The sequence below is a fragment of the Capra hircus genome, unplaced genomic scaffold (assembly GCF_001704415.2).
Source record: "Capra hircus breed San Clemente unplaced genomic scaffold, ASM170441v1, whole genome shotgun sequence".
NCBI classification, from domain to species: Eukaryota; Metazoa; Chordata; class Mammalia; order Artiodactyla; family Bovidae; genus Capra; species Capra hircus.
The window spans coordinates 10,288-22,864 of NW_017190945.1; the positions used below are offsets into that span (position 1 = coordinate 10,288).

Sequence of the window (12,577 nt, forward strand, 5' to 3'; positions counted from 1 at the left end):
CCAAATACCCATAATATTTTTTACAGAATTAGATCAAATAATCTTAAAATTATATGGCACAACAAAATACCCTGAATAGCAAAAGCAACCTTGAGGAAAAAAGAAAAAAGCTAGAGGTATCAGGCTCCCTGGCTTCAGACTATACTACAAAGCTACAGTAAGCAAAACAGTATAGTACTGGCACAAAAATAGACACATAAATCAGAAGAACAGAGTAAAGAGCCCAGAAATAAACTCATGCATACAAGGAAAAAAGGCAAAAGTATACAACGGAGAAAACACAGTCTCTTCAATAACTGTACTAGGAAAACTAGACAGCTACATGTAAAAGAATGAAACTAGACCATTTTCTCACACTGGGTACAAAAATAAACTTAAAATGGATTAAAGAACTAAGGGTAAGACCTGTAACCATAAAACTCCTAAAATAAAATATGGGCAGTATGCTCTTTGACATCAGTTCTAGTCATAATTTTGAGGTACTCTGTCTCCTCAAGCAAGAGAACAAAAACAAAAATAAATGGGACCTAGTCAGATGTAAAAACATTTTAACAGCCAAGGAAACCTTTAACAAAACTAAGAGGCAACCTATTGGATGGAAGAAGATATTTGCAAATGACATGTCTGATAAGAAGTTAATATTCAAAATATATTTTAAAATTATACAAACAAATATTTTTAAATGAACAATTTAATTTAAAAAACAGTCTGGCACCCAGCCTCTGGCCCAGGTGCACAGCCATGGCTCAGGATCATTGGCTAGGTGGACAGTCATTAAACTGGGAAGGTATCTCTGTACAATGACCTGGGAGTGAAGACCAGTGACTCAAAAACATAAGGCTGGTCAAAAACTTTCAAATTTCTTCAGTCTCAGCTCCAGATGAAGAAGGCAGCTCTCACTCAGACCAAGACCCAGAGGACAATACAAAGTACAGTCTTAGGTTCAGTAATCAACCTGAAGCAAGGTGATTCTTCAGATAAGTGGCAGATTCTTCCCCTCTGCACTTAGCCATGGGACTCAAGAACCTTGTTCCCAGGTTGTTTTCTGCAGAAGATTTGATCCTCTTATCTGATGAATATGAGCCCAGTTTTCCTAACGATTATGAGAAAGTAGTGAAGCACCAAAGAGAGGAGCAACAGATACAGTGGGAGCTGGAAAGACAGAAGGAAATAGAAGAGAGGGGGAATAAATGTAAAGACAGACGTGAAGCTAGTGGGTTTTCCAGGTGACCAGAACCAGATTCTGATGAAGATTATTACCAAGAGAGGAGCAAGATGGGTGGAGCTGCCATCACACCATCCACTTCTCTTATAGAAAAGGACAAAGAGTTACCCCAAGACTTAACCAGGAAGAGGATTCAAGACCTCACTCACAGTCTTAAAGGTGCTATTCCTCCCCCAATGTACAAGGAATAAGACAAACCCAGATCCCCAGTCAGCCTCAGCAACTCCTTCTTCACCAACATGGGGGTAGGGTAGCATATAAAATCATGCAGAAGTTTAGCTTCTGGGAAGGCCCAGTCTTAGGAAGCACCAGCAGGGACTGAGCTCCACCAGCAAGTTGTGGGGGGTGGGGGTAGGCATGGCAAGAGCATATGCCTGACACCATCAAGAAAGATTCAGCCAAAAAGTTGGATTTAGGGGGGCGGTCCTAAAATGGCAGAGGAATAGGACGGGGAGAGCACTTTCTCCCTCACAAATTCATCAAAAGAACATTTCAGCACTGAGTAAATTCTACAAAACAACTTCTGAATGCTGGCAGAGGACATCAGGCACCCAGCAAAGCAGATCATTGGCTTCAAAAACAGGTAAGAAAAAATATAAAAGATGAAAAAGGGGACAAAGGTAGTATAAATCACAGCAGGATCCTCTATGATCCACCTCCCAGAATTCTGGAAATAAAAGCAAAAATAAACAAATGGGATCTAATTAAAATTAAAAGCTTCTGTACAACAAAGGAAAATATAAGCAAGGTGAAAAGACAGCCTTCTGAATGGGAGAAAATAATAGCAAATGAAGCAACTGACAAACAACTAATCTCAAAAATATACAAGCAACTTCTGCAGCTCAATTCCAGAAAAATAAACGACCCAATCAAAAAATGGGCCAAAGAACTAAGTAGACATTTCTCCAAAGAAGACATACGGATGGCTAACAAACACATGAAAAGATGCTCAACATCACTCATTATTAGAGAAATGCAAATCAAAACCACAATGAGGTACCACTTGACACCAGTCAGAATGGCTGCGATCCAAAAATCTACAAGCAATAAATGCTGGAGAGGGTGTGGAGAAAAGGGAACCCTCCTACACTGTTGGTGGGAATGCAAACTAGTACAGCCACTATGGAGAACAGTGTGGAGATTCCTTAAAAAATTGCAAATAGAACTACCTTATGACCCAGCAATCCCACTTCTGGGCATACACACCGAGGAAACCAGAATTGAAAGAGACACATGTACCCCAATGTTCATCGCAGCACTGTTTACAATAGCCAGGACATGGAAACAACCTAGATGTCCATCAGCAGATGAATGGATAAGAAAGCTGTGGTACATATACACAATGGAGTATTACTCAGCCGTTAAAAAGAATTCATTTGAATCAGTTCTGATGAGATGGGTGAAACTGGAGCCAATTATACAGAGTGAAGTAAGCCAGAAAGAAAAACACCAATACAGTATACTAACACATATATATGGAATTTAGGAAGATGGCAATGACGACCCTGTATGCAAGACAGGAAAAAAGACACAGATGTGTATACCAGACTTTTGGACTCAGAGGGAGAGGGAGAGGGTGGGATGATTTGGGAGAATGGGAATTATAACATGTGTACTGTCATGTAAGAATTGAATCGCCAGTCCATGTCTGATGTAGGGTGCAGCATGCTTGGGGCTGGTGCATGGGGATGACCCAGAGAGATGTTGTGGGGAGGGAGGTGGGAGGGGGGGTTCATGTTTGGGAACGCATGTAAGAATTAAAGATTTTAAAATTAAAAAAAAAATAAAAAATTAAAAAAAAAATAAAATAAAATAAAAGATGAAAAAGGGGACAAAGGTAGTAGGGAGGGAGAGAGTCCCATCCTGGGAAGAGACTCTTAAAAAGAGAGGTTTTCAAACACCAGGAAAAATTCTCGCAGCCGGGTCTGTGGTGAGCCTTGGAAGCACAAAGGGCAACATAACAGGAAGGAAAAATAAATAAATAATTAAAACCAACAGATTACGAGCCCAACTGTAACTCCCCCAGCGGAAAAGCAGTGTAGATGCTTGCATCCACCACTAGCAAGTGGAGGCTGGGCCGGCAGGAGCGGGAGGCACAGGCAGCAGTGCTTTTTAAGAATTGTGCCATGGGAGGCTCAGGCTGCAGTGCTTTTTTGAGAATCGGGCCAGAACACCCCACGCGTGGCCAGAGTGAACTAACTTGGGCTAGCAAACCAGACTGTGGGATAGCCACCACACGAAATGCTAGAACATAAGACACCACCAGGACTGCGCACAGAACAAAGGACAGAACAGAATAGCCAGCTGCAGACCATCCCCCTCCGGTGACAGGCAGCCAGAGCCTTAAGGGCTGGAAGAGGGCAATTGCAGCCCCAGAGAGACATTACCGACCAAAATGCAAGCAGGCTTCTTTGCTAACTAAGACTTCTGGGGGTTCTGGACGGTCATCATCCACCTGAGAAGGAAAGCCAGTGGTACTCCCAGAACACTGGGCAGCAGGGAAAGGCCATAAGTCGCAGCGATTGCGCTCGCCAAACTCCTGAGCTGCTCGGACCTGGGAAGGGCACAAAACGCAGGCCCAACCAAATCTGCGCCTCTGAGGGCTTCCTGAGTGCCCAGCCTGAGCGGCTTAGACCAGGGAGGTGCATGAAGCCTAGGGCTGGCCTCAGACAGTTCCCCAGCAGAGCAACGTAGAGCCTGAGCGGTGTGTGCCGCGAGCAGAGGCAAGCCCAGCGTGGATGAGATACTGCAAGCACACGCCAGTAATATTAGTTTGCAGCATCCCTCCCCCTCCGCCCCCCACCCCCCCCCCCCCCCGACAGCGCGCCACCACCGCCCTCCGTGTGTCAGGACAGAAATCAGACACTGAAGAGACCAGCCAACAGAGGAAGTTAAATAGAGGGAACCACCTTGGAAGTGACCCCACACAGCCCACAACACCATAGAAAGGGCCAGAAATACCTTTACTACTTTTACCATTATTTTTTTTTTTACTTGATGTGGTTGCGTGATTGTTTTTTCTTTTCTTTTTCTTCTTTTTTTAACTTTCTTAAATTTTTAAGTCCTCTATTTCTCTAATTACTATTTTTATAACCTATTATTACTTAAAAAAAAAGGACCCTATTTTTAAACCAAATGCTTTATATAGTCTTTTTGTGGTTGATGTTTTTGTTTTTTAATAATTCTTGTGGCTTTGTTTTTCTGTTTTATTTTGTTTTTTCTTCTCCTTCTTCTTATTCTTTTCCTTAATAGTGTATTTTTGAAAATCCAACCTCTACTCCAGATTTTTAATCTTTGCTTTTTGGTATTTGTTGTCAATTTTGTACATTTAAAAACCCAATCTTCAGTACCCAATTTTACCTGAGAGTGAGACTACTGGCTTGACCACTCTCTCCTCATTTGGACTCTCCTTTTTCTCCACCAGGTCGCCTCTGTCTCCTCCCTCCCCCTTCTCTTCTCTACTCAACCCTATGAATCTCTGTGTGTTCCAGATAGTGGAGAACACTCAGGGAACTGGTTACTGGCCGGATCTGTCTCTCTCCTTTTCATTTCCCTCTTTTATCCTCCTGGCCACCTCTGTCTACTTCCTCCCTCTCCTCTTCCCTGTATAGCTCCGTGAAAACCTCTGAGTGGTTCAAACTGTGGAGTGCACATAAGGAAGTGATTACTGGCTAGCTTGCTCTCTCCTTTTTTGATCCCACCTCATCTCATTCCAGCCACCTCTAACTATCCCCTCCCTCTTCTCTTCTCCATGTAACTCAGTGGACCTCTATGGGTGACCCTCAATGTGGAGAAACCTTTCATCTTTAACATAGATGTTTTATCAGTGGTGCTGTATAGATGGAGAAGTCTTGAGGCTACCGTAAAAATAAAACTGAAAACCAGAAACAGGAGGCTTAAGTCCAAATCCTGAGAACATCAGAGAAATCCTGAATCCAAGGAACATTATTTGATAGGAGCTCATCAAATGCCCCCATACCTACACTGAAACCAAGCACCACCCAAGGGCCAACAAGTTCCAGAGCAAGACATACCATGCAAATTCTCCAGCAACACAGGAACACAGCCCTGAGCTTCAATATACAGGCAGCTCAAAAATACTCTAAAACCATTGATGTCTCATAACCATTACTGGGCACTTCATAGCACTCCAGAGAGAAGAAATCCAGCTCCACCCACCAGAACTCCAACACAAGCCTCCCTAACCAAGAAACCTTGACAAGCTACTGATACAACCCCACCCACAGTGAGGAAACGCCATAATAAAGAGAACTCCACAAATTCCCAGAATATACAAAGGCCACCCAAACGCAGCAATATAACCAAGATGAAGACACAGAGGAATACCGAGCAGGTAAAGGAACAGGATAAATGCCCACCAAACCAAACAAAAGAGGAAGAGATAGGGAATCTACCTGAGAAAGAATTCCAAATATTGATAGTGAAAACGATCCAAAATCTTGAAATCAAAATGGAATCACAGATAAATAGCCTGCAGACAAGGACTGAGAACATGCAAGAAAGGTTTAACAAGGACCTAGAAGAAATAAAAAAAGAGTCAATATATAATGAATAATGCAAAATATGAGATCAGAAATACTCTGGAGGCAACAAATAGTAGAATAATGGAGGCAGAAGATAGGATCAGTGAAATAGAAGATGAATGGTAAAAATAAATGAATCAGAGAGAAAAAAGAAAAACGAATTAAAAGAAATGAGGACAACCTCAGAGACCTCCAGGACAATATGAAACACTCCAACATTTGAATTATAGGAGTCCCAGAAGAAGAAGACAAAAAGAAAGACCATGAGAAAATACTTGAGATAATAGTTGAAAACTTCCCTAAAATGGGGAAGGAAATAATCACCCAAGTCCAAGAAACCCAGAGAGTTCCAAACAGGATAAACCCAAGGAGAAACACCCCAAGACAAATATTAATCAAATTAACAAAGACCAAACACAAAGAACAAATGTTAACAGCAACAAGGGAAAAACAACAAATAACACATAAGGGGATTCTCATAAGGATAAAAGCTGATCTTTCAATAAAAACTCTTCAGGCCAGGAGGGAATGGCAAGACATACTTAAAGTGATGAAAGAAAATAACCTACAGCCAAGATTACTGTACCCAGCAAGGAACTCTTTCAAATATGAAGGAGACATCAAAAGCTTTACAGACAAGCAAAAGCTGAGAGAATTCAGCACCACCAAACCAGCTCTCCAACAAATGCTAAAGGATATTCTTTAGACAGGAAACACAAAAAGGGCGTATAAACCCGAACCCAAAAATATAAAGTAAATGGCAACTGGATCATACTTATCAATAATTACCTTAAACGTAAATGTGATGAATGCCCCAACCAAAAGGCAAAGACTGGCTGAATGGAAACAAAAACAAGATCCCTATATATGCTGCCTACAAGACACCCACCTCAAACAAGGGACTCATACAGACTGAAAGTGAAGGGCTGGAAAAAGATATACCGTGCAAATAGAGACCAAAAGAAAGCAGGAGTAGCAATATGCATATCTGATAAAATAGGCTTTAAAACAAAGGCTGTGAAAAGAGACAAAGAAGGCCACTACATAATGATCAAAGGATCAATCCAAGAAGAAGATATAACAATTATAAATCTATATTCACCCAACATAGGAGCACTGCAATACGTAAGACAAATGCTAACAAGTATGAAAGGGGAAATTAACAATAACACAATAATAGCGGGAGACTTTAATACTCCACTCACACCTATGGACAAATCAACTAAACAGAAAATTAACAAAGAAATGCAGACTTTAAATGATGCATTAGACCAGTTAGACCTAATTGATATCTATAGGACATTTCACCCCAAAACAATGAATTTCACCTTTTTCTCAAGTGTGCATGGAACCTTCTCCAGGACAGATCACATCCTGGGCCCTAAATCTAACCTTGATAAATTTAAAAAAATCAAAATCATTCAAAGCATCTTTTCTGACCATAGTGCATTAAGATTAGATCTCAATTACAGGAGAAAAATATTAAAAACTCCAACATATGGAGGTTGAACAACACACTTCTGAATAACCAACAAATCACAGAAGAAATCAAAAAAGAAATCAAAATATGCATAAAAACTAATGAAAATTAAAACACAACAACTGAAAACCTGTGGGACACTATAAAAGCAGTGCTAAGAGGAAAGTTCATAGCACTAAAGGCATACCTCAAGAAACAACAAAAAAGTCAAATAAATAACCCAACTCTACATGTAAAGCAACTAGAAAAGGAAGAATTGGAGAACCCCAGAATTAGTACAAGGAAAGAAATCTTAAAAATTAGGGCAGAAATAAATGCAAAAAAAAAAAAAAGAGAGAGAGAGAGACCATAGCAAAAACCAACAAAGCCAAAAGCTGGTTCTTTGAAAGGATACATAAAACTGACAAACCATTAGCCAGACTCATCAAGAAACAAAGGGAGAAAAATCAAATCAATAAAATTAGAAATGAAAATGGAAAGATCACAACAGAAAACACAGAAATACAAAGGATCATAAGAGAATACTATCAACAATTATATGCCAATAAAATGGACAACGTGAAAGAAATGGACAAATTCTTAGAAAAGTACAACTTTCCAAAACTGAACCGGGAAGAAATAGAAAATCTTAACAGACCCATCACAAGCACGGAAATTGAAACTGTAATCAGAAATCTTCCAGCAAACAAAAGCCCAGGTCCAGACGGCTTCACAGCTGAATTCTACCAAAAAGTTAGAGAAGAGCTAACACCTATCCTCCTCAAACGCTTCCAGAAAATTGCAGAGGAAGGTAAACTTCCAAACTCATTCTATGAGGCCACCATCACCCTAATACCAAAACCTGACAAAGATGTCACAAAACAAGAAAACTACAGGCCAATATCACTGATGAACATAGATGCAAAAATCCTTAACAAAATTCTCGGCAATCAGAATCCAACAACACATTAAAAAGATCATACACCATGACCAAGTGGGCTTTATCCCAGGGATGCAAGGATTCTTCAATATCCGCAAATCAATCAATGTAATACACCACATTAACAAATTGAAAAAAAAAGCCATATGTTTATCTCAATAGATGCCAGAGAAGGCCTTTGACAACATTCAACATCCATTTATGATAAAAACTCCCCAGAAAGCAGGAATAGAAGGAACATACCTCAACATAATAAAAGCTATCTATGACAAACCCTCAGCAAACATTGTCCTGAATGGTGAAAAATTGAAAGCATTTCCCCTAAAGTCAGGAACAAGACAAGGGTGCCCACTTTCACTGCTACTATTGAACATAGTTCTGGAAGTTTAGGCCACAGCAATCAGAGCAGAAAAAGATATAAAAGGAATCCAAATTGGAAAAGAAGAAGTAAAACTTTTACTGTTTGCAGATGACATGATCCTCTACATAGAAAACCCTAAAGACTCCACCAGAAAACTTACTAGAGCTATCCAATGAATATAGTAAAGTTGCAGGATATAAAATCAACACAAATAAATCCCTTGCATTCCTATACACTAATAATGAGAAAGTAGAAAAAGAAATTAAGGAAACAATTCCATTCACCATTGCAATGAAAAGAATAAAATACTTAGGAATATATCTACCGAAAGAAAATAAAGACCTATATATAGAAAACTGTAAAACACTGATGAAAGAAATCAAAGAGGACACAAATAGATGGAGAAATATACCATATTCGTGGATCAGAAGAATCAATATAGTGAAAATGAGAATACTACCCAGAGCAATCTACAGATTCAATGCAATCCCTATCAAGCTACTGGTGGTATTTTTCACAGAACTAGAACAAATAATTTCACGATTTGTATGGAAATACAAACAACCTCGAATAGCCAAAGCAATCTTGAGAAAGAAGAATGGAACTGGAGGAATCAACCTGCCTGACTTCAGGCTCTCCTACAAAGCCAAAGTCATTAAGACAGTATGGTACCAACACAAAGACAGACATACAGATCAATGGAACAAAATAGAAAGCCCAGAGATAAATCCACACACATATGGACACCTTATCTTGGACAAAGGAGGCAAGAATATACAATGGATTAAAGATAATCTCTTTAACAAGCGGTGCTGGGAAAACTGGTCAACCACTTGTAAAAGAATGAAACTAGATCACTTTCTAACACCATACACAAAAATAAACTCAAAATGGATTAAAGATCTAAATGTAAGACCAGAAACTATAAAACTCCTAGAGGAGAACATAGGCAAAACAATCTCTGACATACATCACAGCAGGATCCTCTATGATCCACCTCCCAGAATACTGGAAATAAAAGCAAAAATAAACAAATGGGATCTAATTAAAATTAAAAACTTCTGCACAACAAAGGAAACTATAAGTAAGGTGAAAAGACCACCTTCGGAATGGGAGAAAACAATAGCAAATGAAATAACTGACAAACAACTAATCTCAAAAATATACAAGCAACTCCTGCAGCTCAATTCCAGAAAAATAAATGACCCAATCAAAAAATGGGCCAAAGAACTAAATAGGCATTTCTCCAAAGAAGACATACGGATGGCTAACAAACACATGAAAAGATGTTCAACATCACTCATCATCAGAGAAATACAAATCAAGACCACAATGAGGTGACATTTCACACCAGTCAGAATGGCTGCGATCCAAAAGTCTACAAGCAATAAATGCTGAAGAGGATGTGGAGAAAAGGGAACCCTCTTACACTGTTGGTGGGAATGCAAACTAGTACAGCCACTATGGAAAACAGTGTGGAGATTCCTTTAAAAATTGCAAATAGAACTGCCTTATGACCCAGCAATCCCAGTGCTGGGCATACACTCCAAGGAAACCAGAATAGAAAGAGACACATGTACCCCAATGTTCATCACAGCACTGTTTCTAATAGCCAGGACATGGAAACAACCTAGATGTCCATCAGCAGATGAATGGATAAGAAAGCTGTGGTACATATACACAATGCAGTATTACTCAGCCATTAAAAGAAATACATTTGAATCAGTTCTAATGAGATGGATGAAACTGGAGCCAATTATACAGAGTGAAGCAAGCCAGAAAGAAAAACACCAATACAGTATACTGACACATATATATGGAATTTAGAAAGATGGTAATGATGACCCTGAATGTGAGACAGCAAAAGAGACACAGATGTATAGAACGGACTTCTGGACTGTGAGAGAGAGGGAGAGGGAGATGGTGGGATGATTTGGGAGAATGCCATTGAAACATGTATACTATCATGTAAGAAACGAAGCGCCAGTGTATGTTCAATACAAGATACAGGATTCTTGTGGCTGGTGCACAGGAATGATCCAGAGAGATGATATGGGGTGGGAGATGGGAGGGGGATTCAGGATTGGGAGCTCATATACACCCGTGGCGGATTCATGTCAATGTACGGCAAAACCAACCCAGTGTTGTAAAGTAAAATAAAGTAATAATAAAATTAAAAAATAATAAATAAAATAAAATGTTTAGGTAAAAATTAAAAAAAAAGTTGGATTTAAATCCATTAACTGAAATATTTGTGTCCTACCAAAGTGGTCCCACTCAATAACATGATTGGTGCAGGAGAGGTGGATGAAGACTTGGAAGTAGAAATCCAGGAACAGTACGAAAAATATGGCAGAGTTGAAAAATATGTTATATTTGAAATTCCTGATATCCCTGATTGTAGTAGACAGGAAGAATAAAAGAAAGCAGGCCCCAGCAAGGGCCACAAAAGAAATTTATAATTATTAACAAACTGGATGCTATAAGGCATGAAACTTGGAACAAGTCAAGAGGAAACAGTTCAAAATCTCGAAAACAAGATATGATCCTGGGGTTGGAAAACCGACCTCAGACTGTTTCTCAACTGGCATCTCAGAGTCACATGTTTTATGTATCTGGTGGAAAATCTATAGATAAGAATATTAGTCTTAGTTACTGATTTGTTATTGATTACTGTTTCCTAATTATTCAATGGTTAATGATCATTTTGTTTTTTGGCCCTGAAGGCCACATGAGTTATAGTTTCATTCACAGCTGAAATTATAATAAAGTATAATAAAGCTGGCTTGGATTCAGTTTCGGCACCTTCACCTTGGTGCAGTGTTTGTCCCCTGATATCTCTTTCTCTGAATTCTTGTGTCTCATTTCTCATTCTCTTGCTGTATTGTGCTTTCGGAAACCCTGCTTGTTGAGCCGGTCTTGCCACTTGATGATGAAGCAGTATGAATATTTTTAGAATTCCGGAGGGTTGAGTCTGTTGATGATCTGAATGGGAGATATTTTGGTGGACAGGTGCTCCAAATATGTTTCTACAATTTAGATAGATTCAGGGCCTTGGATTTGGCAGAACAAGTTTGATTTTAAAAACTAGAGCCTGAGTCATCTCCAGCGATCCTTCAGTGAACTGCATACTAAGCAGAGGAGAACAAGGCAACAGGCAGCCTTCATGGCTGTGGGCACAGGGAAGGACTTCTAAGACATATGTTGACTGATCCTTTTTTATTTTGTGTTTTTTTAATATAGCATAAAAATCCTTCTGAAACACTCACACACATACACACACATATATGGTCAATATGGCTATGTTCAACATCACTAATCACTCAGAAATAGACATAAAAAACATGATGAGAGGAGAGCAGAAGACGGCAGAGGAGTAAGACAGGGATATTGCCAGCCTCCCCACAATACATCAAAAACTCATCAAGATATAGAACAACTCCTACAAAGCAACCTCTAGGTGACAGTAGAAGACTGCAGGCCTCCAGAGGGGCAGGCTAAGCTCCCTGGAATGAAGTAGGAGAGAGGATGGAGACATAAAAAGGGAAAAGACGGAGAACTTCTAGATGGTTCCCAACTAGATGGTGCCCTGAAGGGAGGGAGGAATCATGAAGCAGTAAGAGTTCCTAGTGTACTAGGAAACTTCCTCACAGGTGGGCCAAAGGGGGAGCTGCAGAATCTTGGAAAACTGGGCAAAGCAGGGACTTGGAGGGCAGAGAACAGAGAAAGCTGCACTTCTCACCCCATAAAACAGCTCACAGACTGTGCCCTTCACCCCAGACAGCGGGTTTGGGGAACCAAGAAAGGACCACAGAAGCCCCGTGGTGCAGAGGGCAGGACCAGGGTGCCGAGAGAGGCATGGCATAGAAACCTCTACAGCACACACAAATCTCTCCAGCGCATACAAACCTCATGGCACGGGGGCGGGCGGAGGGTGGGGGGCATGAGCCTAAACAAGTGCGCATAAGCCCCGAGACATAAAGGGAGGGCCTGGGGAGCCGGAACAAGTGAACGCAAGCCTTGGAACACAGAGGGTGGGCTCATGGGG

General features: G+C 40.2%; 1 pseudogene; it reads left to right on the forward strand.

The window, feature by feature from the left end:
- Positions 1 to 787: 787 nt before the first annotated feature.
- On the forward strand, positions 788 to 11,634 carry LOC108634863 (annotated as a pseudogene).
- The last annotated feature ends 943 nt before the right edge of the window (positions 11,635 to 12,577 follow it).